Genomic DNA, 12,488 nt, shown 5'->3' on the forward strand with positions numbered 1-12,488 from the left:
TCAGCATACCTACTGCCAGCTTCTGCCAACAGGTACTCATAGTAGATTTAATATATAGACATTATATACATGTTAGTAAAATCTGTATCTTCTGCTTATGCTGTAAAAAGCGGGCTAAATTTTATGATTATAATTTTCTTTAAAATGTTTTATTTACTTATTCAGGTTTTTATTCATTGTCATTATACATGTGGATATAAGTAACTACTATAAAAATGGAGCTAGTAGAGAAGACCTAACCATGGTATCGGTAAGGATGTCTACTTAAGAAAGCATTCTACTACTGAAATGAGTTGATCTTGTTGCACTAAGGACTGAGAAGTGGAGTTTAAAATCTATGAAATAATTAGGTGTTCACAATAGCTATATCTACAAAATTGTCCTAAATAGTGGTTTAGTAAACGAATTGGATAACATTAAATGAGATGTAAGTCATGGATGGAATGATGCACTTCACTTGTGAGAGAGAAGCAACAATATGTTTATTGATATCCAACAGTAATTTAACAAAGATTGATAGCAAATCCTACAGTGGTTTAACAGGATTCCATGGCAATGTTCTCTTGATTGTTTACTGCATGGAGGAAAGGATCAGATAAAACTGTCAGGGAGACTCTCTAGTTGAGCCATAAGATTCAGAAAGGACCATATTGCTTTCTAAACTGCTTCTCAGAGAGGGGTTTAAGTGGGGCTGGATCCAATCATAGTTGCAGACTTGGTCCATGTTTTATATCTAAGGGATTATATATGCACAATGAATCCTTTATGTCACTTAGCTAAGATTACAGAATTTCAGTGTGCTTATTCTCATTTCACTTAGCGAGTTTCTGTTGTGGCAAGGATTCTCTCAGCCTCAAGGAGTAACCTTGAGATGTGTCCCTATCCAAGGGACACTTGGCTTACAGCCTGTTGTATTTCAGGAGAGCTTGAAGGGTTCCTGGACTACTCTCTAATTCTTGAGTAAAGTGATTCACTAGTAGTCACATTTGCATACAAAGTGTAGATGCTAATTTCTTCCAAATTTGGCTTGAGATGGACACTGACCAACACTGTGGCCAGGTGGGTTCATTACCATAAATTAGCCCTTGGCTAGTGTGTTGTTATCCGTCTTTCCTGAATCCACTTTGTGCCATATGCAACCATCATAACCACATGCATCCATCATGATACCAGTTATCATTTTAGCAGATTTATGGGAAAAATTTGGGGAGGGAGCAGGGAGAAAGGCAGGGAAGCAAACCATCATAGTACAACAGGCAAAGCTCAAACCTTCCAGAAGTAGCAAATAGAAGGAATCTCCTGCCCCTAATATGAAAGCATATAGGGTTTTTTTCTTAAGAAAACCCTCTTTGTTACCCAAGGATGATGATTTTTTTTAGTAGAACTACTTAATGCCTAATTTATTACCACTTCCTTTTGCCTGATTCCTTTCTGTCCCCACTTCTGTGTAACAGACTCCAGATATGACAGGAGGTGTGCAAAAGGCATTGCTCACAACACACAGTTTAGGATGTGGGTTCTTATTGAGAAAGAAGAGAACTCAGACTCCCTAGCACCTGAGGGTGACCTAAAATACTGTGACTTCCGCACAGTGAGACGGTATTCCAGCTCTGCACTGTGTATACCTAAATACCCTTCTGCCCCGGAGGTGTGTAGTGGTGTGATTTCTTCTCACCCTGCTGGTCACACAGATCACCCTGTGCTGCTTTGCATAATGTTTTTTATGCACTTGGAAAAGCACCTTCTCTCCCTTATTTTGGTTATTATCTGATCCAGTGGAACACAGACTTTGAGGAAGTAGAATTCCCATTTTATAGAGGTAGTCATGCAGGGCACCAAGGCAGCCCCTCAGCCTATCTGGGACTACTATAATTGGGAAAGAAACTCCCTAATCACCTGAAGAAGGGGACTGATAACCATTTGTCTCACCAGGGACAGTGGGAAAATAATATCCATTGTTACAATGCAGCAATGTAGAGTACTTAGGCACTCTCCTCAGTGTTCTTGGGGTCCTTTGTGCCCGGGAAGAGGCCCCAACATCTCCTTCAAAAGACAATGACCGTCTAGTCATGCCCTCCTTGAACATCTGATACCTGGATCACAGTCCAAGTAAGATGGTCTGAAGCAATTAGTGGAAAGTTCCACTATCATGACATCTTCCAAGTGCAGCCAAAGTAAATATCAAAACATCAAAAAAATATTCAAATATATGACAAAATCCAGTTATCTCAAAAACCTATCAGTATGTGATTAAATAAAAGGCTGTTTGAGCTCTTCTGGATTGCAGCAGACTGAGACCAGCAATCCCCCCCTGAGCTGGGCTGCCTCTCAGGTGTAATGCATGATCTCATTTGCTAACATGACAGGTGAAAGGGCTTTGGGCAAAATTATCTCCCCAAGAGTCTATTATTATCTGTTGGGAACGCTGATGCATTGAACATGAGTATTTTTGCCCATGTCAAGAAATCATGGAATCACTAGGTTGGAAAAGACCCACTGGATCATTGAGTCCAACCATTCCTATCAATCACTAAACCATGTCCCTCAGCACCTCGTCCACCTGTCCTTTTGAGATCTAAACATTGCCTGTCAGGAATGCTAGTGCATTATATCTGAGTATTCTCATTACATCTCAAGAGGTAAATTTTCAGACTTGTCTGCCTGTCTGTCTGTCTCTTTCTCTTTCTGTTTGCAATGTACTTCTGTTATGCTTAAATATTGATATGTATCTGTATGCATACATTTTTTTCTATATGTCCATGTTTGACTTATCGCTCCATGTAGTAAATAGGAGTAAATCTCATTATTATCAAAGCTGATAAAGTTGCTGATTAATTCGATTGTAACACATATATTGAATATTTTAATCACTTTGCTAATCAATTGATAATTAAATATTAGTAAGAATTTTGCAATTTTACCTTAATAAATTCTAAATTGCTGATAAACCAAAGTTTTGTAAATTTCTGTCTGCAGCAGGATGCCTGCCCACCTAAGTGCTCACAGTAAGAGAGGTGTTGCCTGGAGTTTGGTTTGTATTAAGAAGTTCTCCTGCTTTGTCTCCTTCCTTTCACCTGTCCCTCATGGGAACTAATCTTCTCCTGTAATTAAAAGAGAGAGATGGTTAAACTGTAGTGATTCTGTAATACACACTGGAATTACTCCTGATTGGCTTTATAGGGAATGTAACCATTGATATCTTGCATATTTTGGATGAAAAGCCTAACTTTAAAGTGTTGTAATGCCCAAGTTACATTCTTAACTGTACTGTTCTAAATACAACAACACCAACTTACAGCTGATGGTCAAGATTTTCCCTCTATTTTATGAGGGAAAGAATTGAGGACATGGTGCACACCAGTCCAAATTCAGCTGTGGGATACACATGACTACATGTCATTTACATTCAGAACTTATCACCAAAGCCTGCAGGTGTTGTTAAGGACTATTTAGTCTCTTTTCTAGATATTTTAGGATCTAAATCAATTGGAATAAGGGAAGATAGTAGAGGCCAATAAATCAGTGAAAAGTATTTTTGAGTTATATTGCCCAAGTCTGAAAGAACCACAGACAAGTAGAAATCTCTATCTACTTTAGAAGGTAAAAGAATATTTAAGTTGGTGCAATATTTGAGTGTCTTGTCAATGCACACTTGATGTATGCAGGCAGAATAACTTCAGTTAAGTATTAACTGCATTTTCCAGCATGCTAAAAATAACATGCATCCTCTTGAAGTCAATTTTTCAAGTACTTTACCATTACAAAGGCAAGATTACTCCCTTACTTTTTGCATGATAAGATTAAATTCAACTTGATTAGGAGACTATCTTTGTTATTAAGAAAAATATTATAGAAATATTTTATGATTGTAAATAGATTCTACCTGTTTTAATTTCCCGTAAACATAATAGTAGGAATATTACTGTTGCAGCATTTGACAGTTCTCTTGTAAAAAATAACAGGTGTTTATGCATTTAAAAAAGCCCATTGAAACATTCCCAGCATAGGTGAGCGGGTCACACATGGAGAATTCATTAGAAAGATACTGCATATAATGTTCTTCTTTCCTGACTTACTGCCTAATATTTACTGATGAAAGAAAAGGAAGAAAAGAAAAATATGAATTAGACAATATAAAACATAAATGTAAATAATTGAAAATATTTTCTTCCTGCAAAATGATCAACAGAAAAAATTGTTATTCATTGAATTCTGGTTTTTTTTCATTAAAAGTCATCTGATTTGAATAGAACTATATAAATGTAAATGAAATAGATAATTTTATATTAAATAGACCTTTCCTTGACAAAGCTTGATGTGCAAACTGTATAGAGACTTTCAGGATGGCACAGGAGAAGTCGACTTCGATCATAAGCAGTACAGAGTAGATATTAAGGAATTAATAAGTGCAGATTCTAAAACTATCCTAGTAACCTCAGAAGATACAAAGAATAATATAGCCTTGAAGAGTCATCAATATTAATGAAAAGGAAGGCTTTGAGATTTCAAAAGTTACTATGTAATTTTGTGTGCAACGTAGTAAAAACATTGTCTTTTCAAACAGGACAGGAGTGCTTTTAAGCCTTTGAGTACTTTGTGGAATCACTACCTACTTGTGTTGAAGTTTAATTTCATGTCAGATCAGTAATGGTGTGCTCCCCTGCTAACTAGAGTAGTCATCTGACTATACGATATACTTCTCAGAATCTTCAGCTGAAATATTGGAAACTTCTTGTTGTTTGATGTATGAAATTGCATTTATAATGCTGTCATATATGTGGTAGATACACATTTAGCAAATTTATGTTAGTATACTGATCATCTTTTATTTGTCACATATCAGGTAAAGAAGAAAATTATGTATCATATTCGAAGACACCTTTTCTATACCTTGATTTTGGTTCCAAAGGTTAGAACTCGAGTATTTAACAAACACCTCCATAGTGTAAACTTGTATTTTCACAAAGCGGAGAAATCATTCTTAATATCCCAAGTTCTTGCTGTCAAACAATAGCCTACAAGACTATTTAATAACTGTTAAAATGCCACTGGGTTTCTAGTTATTGCAGAGACAGGTATCAAGCTTTAGTTTCAGTAAGCAAGCAAGACCCATAGGAAACCCAGAGCAGCAGGAAAGAAGTAAAGGATTTTTTTGTTTGTTTTTACACAGGGTAGCAGCAAGTAGCAACTATCAAACTCAAAGGGCTGTGGAAAAAACCACTGAAAACATGACAGCAAAAGCTATTTTTCATAGCTAAGAAATATGATAGAGTAGAGACTATTTTTGCCTCTGATTTAATTATTTTTTCTAAATTATTTTTTATTAATGCTAAATTTCTCTTTAGTATTATTGTTTCATTAAAGTTGTTTTAGTTTCCAATCCACAAGTCTTTCTTTCTCATTTCCCTTTCTCTGAGGGGTGCAGTAATTGGGTCATAACTGCATGCTTTTAGCTGCTGACCAAGCCAGCAGGGGAGCTAAACTGTGACAGTAAGTCTTGTAATACTTTTGTGAAATCAATTACTCTGAAACAAATTAAAAGGTTAAGTGTGAGAGATACTAATAAGATCCTTGGTCCACAAAAGACATTTATTTATGTTGCTGGTCTACATAATAAAAGCAATAACAAAATATGCCAATTCCTGCAAAAAGGAGGGTATTTTCTAGCAGCTGAATTTTTCCAAGAGATTTTGTTATGTATGAATTCTAATATAGAAGTCAGCACACAATGCTAATAATGAGAACTACATATTTTATTTTGACTCGTTAGGTGTAAATGCGTCTCACTTTCTGTCACGTTCAAGTTATTAGAAGCAATGTTTGTTGATGTGTAGTCAAAATATCGTTACTGGAAAAAGGAGCTGCACTCTATATGTAGACCCAAGAATTCACTGTCTGCCTCATCAAAATTTTTACAATTTTAGTTCAATGCCCATTTTTTATTATTCCAAGTTCAGTAATATTCATTATATAAACATTGGTGTGCTGAAACATTAGCAAACAACTTCAGTGCTGTAAGGCTTCACAAAGATGTGGTTAGAGCTCTAAGTCGTTAAGGATTTCTTCTCCAGATCCAAGGTGTTATGAGATAAGGGCTGACTATCAGTTAGCCAGTTAGCCACGTGAGGACCTTCCCCAGCTAAGAAATAGCTTTAATAATACTTTCATATAGTGCTAAAGAAGTTATCCTTGATACTGCAGTGTGCACTATACTAAGGGAAAGATACTGTTTGACACACTGATTTTATCTAAAATTGGGTCAAACTGCAGTTATGAAGCTGCGAACAGTAACAATACAAAGATGGCTAAATCTAAAGCTGAATGTTCTGGTTCTGGCTGCAACAGAGTTAATTGTGTTCACAGTAGCTTGTATGGGTTTTTTTTATTATTTGTGACCAAACTGGTATTGATAACAGGATGTTTTAGCTCTTGATGGACAGCGCTTGCACAGAGCCAAGGTCTTTCCTGTGTCTCACACTGCCCTACCAGCAAGTAGGCTGGAGCAGCAAAAGAAGCTGGGAGGGGACACGGCTGGGACAGATGACCCCAAATGTCCAAAGGGATATGCCATGCCATATATTGTCATACTCTGCATTAAAAGCTAGCAGTGGAAAGAAGGAAGAGGGGACATTTGAAGTGATGGCTTCTGTCTTCCAAAATAACTATTACTTGTGATGGATCTCTGCTTTACTGAGGATAATTAAACACCTGCCATCTGACTGAAAGCAGGGAATTAATTCCTTGTTTTGCTGCACTTGTGAGTGTAGCTTTTGCTTTACCTATTAAACTGTAGTTTAATAGGTCCACAATTTTCCTCACCTTTATCCCCCCAATTCTCTCTTCCATCCCACTGCAGAGGAGTCAATGAATGGATGGGTGGGCCTGAGCTGAGCTGCTGGCCAGGGTTAAACTGTGACAGTGTGAATGAAGATGTGGAGAAAGATCTTGTGACACCGAGTCTTGAGGACGCAGTAAGAACATACCACATGAAAGTTAAAGTGGTACAACCAGTGAAATTACGAGGCATCAGATTTAAAGTAAATGAAAAAAAAGTAAACAAAACCTTTTTCACAAAGACAACTTCCTCCAGCTTTTTGACAACTAATATTATAGAGAGAACAGATGTAGTGATAGCTGTTTTATGGCATGGTGCATTCTCACCAGTTCACAAATCCTTGTGTAGAACAAGACCACTGTACGTGAACTGAGCCTCATTTTAATTTCTGACTGTCAAATCCTGGCCAGCAGCACTTTGCTAAATTCCTCTTGGGGAAAAATCATGCCTTATTCAAAAAATTTCCTTATAGACCAGCTAGTGTTGAAACCGAAAGCAGGTAATTCCTCTTCTTGATGCAATAGATCTGTTAAAAATTTGTCAAATTATTTGTACAGGATGTGTACAGTAAACTAGTATAGCCTAAACAGTAAAATAGGTAATGTATTTTTCTTTTTGTTTAACCATCCAGATGTGCAGACACTTAATATTTGTGAAAATTATATTTTATTTGAGAAGTATACTATGATTCTCTATCTAAATGTTCACACATACATCAATTGTTCTCTTAGTTATGACATGATGATATTAAGACTGCAGCAATGCTGGAATGTTTTAAAACAGAATGACAAAAGTGGCATTTCATCTAACACTTTCTCTGAAAAGTTGCGCTGACTGTCTTCAAATAACGCTTCGTTTTTTTCTTCTCCATGGGTCAGCAGTGTCATATCTGAGCATTCGTTTCTAATGGATAAAGTTCCTAAATCCTCTGAGAAGCTGAATTTTAAGTCGTTTTCTTTATTTAGTTCATTGCTCACACTTGGGCCCTAACATATTGTAACATATTTCTTTGTTTCTTCTTTTTCTTTGCTTTAATTCTTTTTGCTGGAAGGGTAAGCCAGCTGGAAAAATAATAAAAAAGAAATAAAAATAAGTCAGTGTGTCCAAACCCATGTTTCTACTTTTACACAAAATCTATGCTATTACATCAGCCTGATTAATGCCTTGCTAGGTCTCTCATAACTCATTTGCATCACACTGTACTGGCTGCTTACTTGCTTATATTAATGGTCCACAGTTCCACCATCTCCCTTTATGAGCTTCTCACCCTATAAAAATACTCTTTTCACTGCCAGCCTGCATTACCTAGAGCAATCTATAAAAAAACACTTTTCCCATTGTGTCATTTATCTACTGCTGTAAATTTACGCAGTGCTTTCAAGGGAGACATAATCTTCCATCTTAGTTGCTTTTAGGCAAGGGCTTAGTATACACTTACAAGATTTCACTTCTTGAACCATGTTGACTAGTGTAAATTTTTTAACTATTACAACTACAGTAACAAAAATAACATTCATACTAGTAAAAAAATCCTTAACAGTATTTGTCTAAACATACAATCTTGAACCCTTGGACGCCTAACAGTTATACAAATGAATGTACTAGATAATTAAATACTTTAGAAGACAGGACTTACGTAGCAATACATCTTCATTGACCAGCAGTCCTAAACATCAGGGGATTTTCTGCTAAAGCCATGTCTCTGGAAACATATGGGAAAAAAACAGAAGAGAGAAATCTAAGATCATAAAGACCAAAACAGGAGAAGAGAATGTTCACTGCTAAATAATTAAAAAAAAAAAATTATCGAAAACTTCTGTTTGGCTTTCAGTCTTGTTTGATGAATGTCCATTCCCTTTTCAAACATAATCTTTCCACTGCACTGAAAGTTGATCTCCCATGTCTATATTGTCCCCCACTTCCATTTGCTCACTGTATTTCAGATGTTTTATCAGCACTCCTGTTTATTGAACTGTGGTTAGCTCATTCAGAAAAATCCTGAATACTCAGTCACCATGGCTTCCACTTCATAACCCTGGTCCTAACATACATGCTAAAATGTAGCAAAATTGCACTGAAAACCAACATTGTAAAGACAGCATTTGAGTTATTTGTCATTTGTGTTTATGATTGCAGTGACCAGCCATTTACCTGCATCTCTACTGTTCGATGCTTATGCATATTACTATCTTTTCCTTTGTCATTTAAGGACAGACCAGTGCCATCATGGGAACTGGTGAAAACAAGTAGTGGTAAAGTGGGTTAGGTGACCGGTAGCACTCCTTTACTCTTTTCTTTGTGTGTTGTACTACTGATTCCTTGGCATGGACATGACAGGCTCTGCAAACTGGCTATATCCCACCTCACAGAGATATGTAGGATTTGACCAAGAACAGGGTGACTTTTTCATGCCTGGGACAGCCCTTGCAGCTATAAAGTACATTAGACAGACAGACCTATGTAGCAATTCAACTCTTACTGTAGAGCAGAAGATTGTTAGAGGAGGCATTATGACCTAGGAAAACATACTCTTCCCACAGTAATTCTCCAAGCATAGATAGGAAAGACTGAAGTTTTACTGCACTGTGCGATGGATGATAGATTGTTCTCTAGACCTCTGAAATACCCAAGGAAAGCACCACATCTCCTTTCATATTTTGTGTGAAGAGGCTAGAAAAGTACCATGAAATAAAAATTAAGAAAATATTAACCATAATAAATTACTTTCAGCAGTTGGATAAGAATAATTGTTATTTGCTATTCTGTGTTATATGGTATTCAGTTATGTGCAAATTGTATGAGGTTCAACCTGGCTGAGTGTCAGGTTCTGCACTTGAGTCACAAGAACCCCATGCAATGATTTAGGCTTGGGAAAGACTGTCTAGAACAGTACCAGGGAGAAAGGGACCTGGGGGTTTTGATCAACAGCTGGCTGAATATGAGGCAGCAGTGTGCCCAGGTTGTCAAGAAGGCCAACAGCAACACTGCTTCTGTCACAAATAGTGTGACCAGCAGGCGTAGGGAAGTGATTGTCCACCTGTACTAAGCACTGGTCAGGCTGCACGTTGAATATGGTGTTCAGTTTTGGGCACCTCAGTACTAGAAAGACATTGATTTGCTGGACTGCGTGCAAAGAAGAACAGTAAAACTTGGAAAGGGGCTAGAGCATTAAGTCTTATGAAAAGCAGCTGAAGCAACAAGTTTTTTTACTCTGGAGAAAAAGATGGCTGAGAGGAGACATTATGGCTTGTTTCAACTGCCTGGAAGGAAGTTGCAGTGACATGGGTGTCAGTCTCTTCTCCCAAGTAACAGGCAAGAGGATAAGAGGAAAAGGCCTCAAGTTGTGTAAGGGGAGGTTTAGATTGGATATTAGCAAAAATTTCTTCAGTGAAAGGGTTGTCAATATTTGGAACAGGCTGCCCAGGGAAGTGGTTGGGTCACCATTCCTGGACATATTTAAAAGGCTGGTAGATGTGGTGCTTCACAACATGGTTTAGTGGTGGACTTTACAGTGTTTGGTTTATAGTGGGACTTGATGGTGTTAGAGGTGTTTTCCAACCTGAATGATTCTATGATTCTGTGATTCTACAATTCTAATATGTGTATTTGTTATTTAGAGACTTTCGTCTGTGAAAACAAGTGAAGTTGCCACACTTTAAATTTGAAAGGTTTATTTTAGTAAAGAAGCTACTTTGCACATACAGATTCTACAGGAGTTATATTAAATTCTTCTTAAAACATTTTTAAACAGCAGACAAGACTTACTTGTAGAAGGAACTGAGCTGTCTGCAGTATATAACACACTTGGAATATTTAATCCTCTTCTTTTATTTTTACATTCATTCTGAGTGGCGTTTGATTTTTTTCCATATTCGGAGTTGCCCAACATTATCTTGACTAACTGACTGCTCCTGAGTTACTCTTATAAAATCTTTGAGTATCATTTGCCTTGGTGTATGACATACCTACCCAGCTTAGATGTCATTGTTTTTTTTTTTCACTCAGTGGTTAGCCATAGCCAATTTGAAAAAAACCCCAACCAAACAAAAACCAACAAACATTTAATCTAAATAAGAAAGAAGAGATCTAGATTAAACATATTCTTAGAATCCTGGAGTCACAGGATAGCTGAGCCTGGAAGGACCTCTGGTGATCATCTGGTTCAAACCCCTTGGTCATGCAGGACCACCTAGAGCCATTTGCCAAGTTACAAAATGGTTCTGAAAGTGGTAATTTTTTAGCTGATAACATAGATTTAAGGATATTTCTTTCCCTTAGTATAAAGTATTTGCAGTAGGGCTTTCTGAATGAAAGTACTGACAAAGTTACTATTTTTTATTATTATATTCTTAGCTTTCTTTGTTTGTTTATACTTACAACTTGTCGTTTAATGTCATGAAGCTATATAATAACAGGAAGGATAAATATACTTTACTTAATATAATAATAATTCTATTTACAAGATTTCCACTGTGATATAGAAATCATGAGATTATTTGTGTATAACTGTTTATCCACCTCAGTTTATATACTTCAAAGCCAAAACATCTTATTTTTTAAAAAATGTAAAACAAACTACTCTTTATTTGGTGTATGCTGGATTCCAAGATAAATAAATTAAAAGCTTACGTATTTATTTTGTCAATAAGCTTTGAGAAAATTCATAAACATTCTGTGAAATGGAAAGTAAACTCCAAGATATCAGGAAGAACGATTACATTCTTTTCAATTTAAAAAACTCAATAAATATCTTTTCAGTAATTTCCTCAGTGATATTGCAGTAATCTAGTTATTCAAAATGAATTTTACACAATTGTTTTCTGTATCTGATAGGATTTAATTAGATGTACATTTAAAAGACACAATATTCCAATAGGAACTGTTATCAATGTTACTGCAGAAGCAGGAACAAGTGTCTTGGGGTAAAAATTGTTGAATGTGGTTAAACAGCTAAAGAAAATGTAATGTTTTATAGCTATACCATTACAAGGTCCAGATTAATATCTCTTTCTTAATCATGAGAGATTTTAACCTTTTGTTTTCCAAGAACGGGTTGGTTTCTCTTGCCATTTCTTCATGATTAATGAAGAGTGTTAGGTGATCTGAGGTCATACTTCTCATCAACTCTCCAAAACAGGATAATCTATAGGGAGAAAAGCATTTACTAAAATCACACTGTTCTGCATTGATGGATTCTATTTGCAAAAAAATTTTTAAAAAAAGACAGAAACATTTTTAATTTTTAAATGCTTTTATTTTCCAAGTCCTGAAAATGTTCCTTCTCCTAAATATTTAAGCAGTGAAGAAAAGTTAGCTCTCGGTTAAATAATCTTATGGCATTCTGGACCCAACAAAATACTCTTCCTCGGAAAGCATGGGTTAGGGAGTCAGTTTGATTGATCTGGTGTGTTTTCTGGATGCATTTTTAAATTAAAGATGAAATGTTTCTGACTTACTGTATATTTGCAATGAGGTTTTCCTGTAGCAGCAGCTGCCTTTCTGTGTGCCATTTACTCGGCTTTAATGGGCCCTTTTTATGTAGCTGACAGGTTAAGAAATAGATCGGTTTATTTCTGCTGTTTTTTGTTTCATCTTTCATTTGTGGTTTATATAATTCTGGAAGAAACGGCATAGTGTTCGTATCACTTCTATA

Source organism: Phaenicophaeus curvirostris, chromosome 1 (genome assembly GCF_032191515.1).
Source record: "Phaenicophaeus curvirostris isolate KB17595 chromosome 1, BPBGC_Pcur_1.0, whole genome shotgun sequence".
Taxonomy (NCBI): domain Eukaryota; kingdom Metazoa; phylum Chordata; class Aves; order Cuculiformes; family Cuculidae; genus Phaenicophaeus; species Phaenicophaeus curvirostris.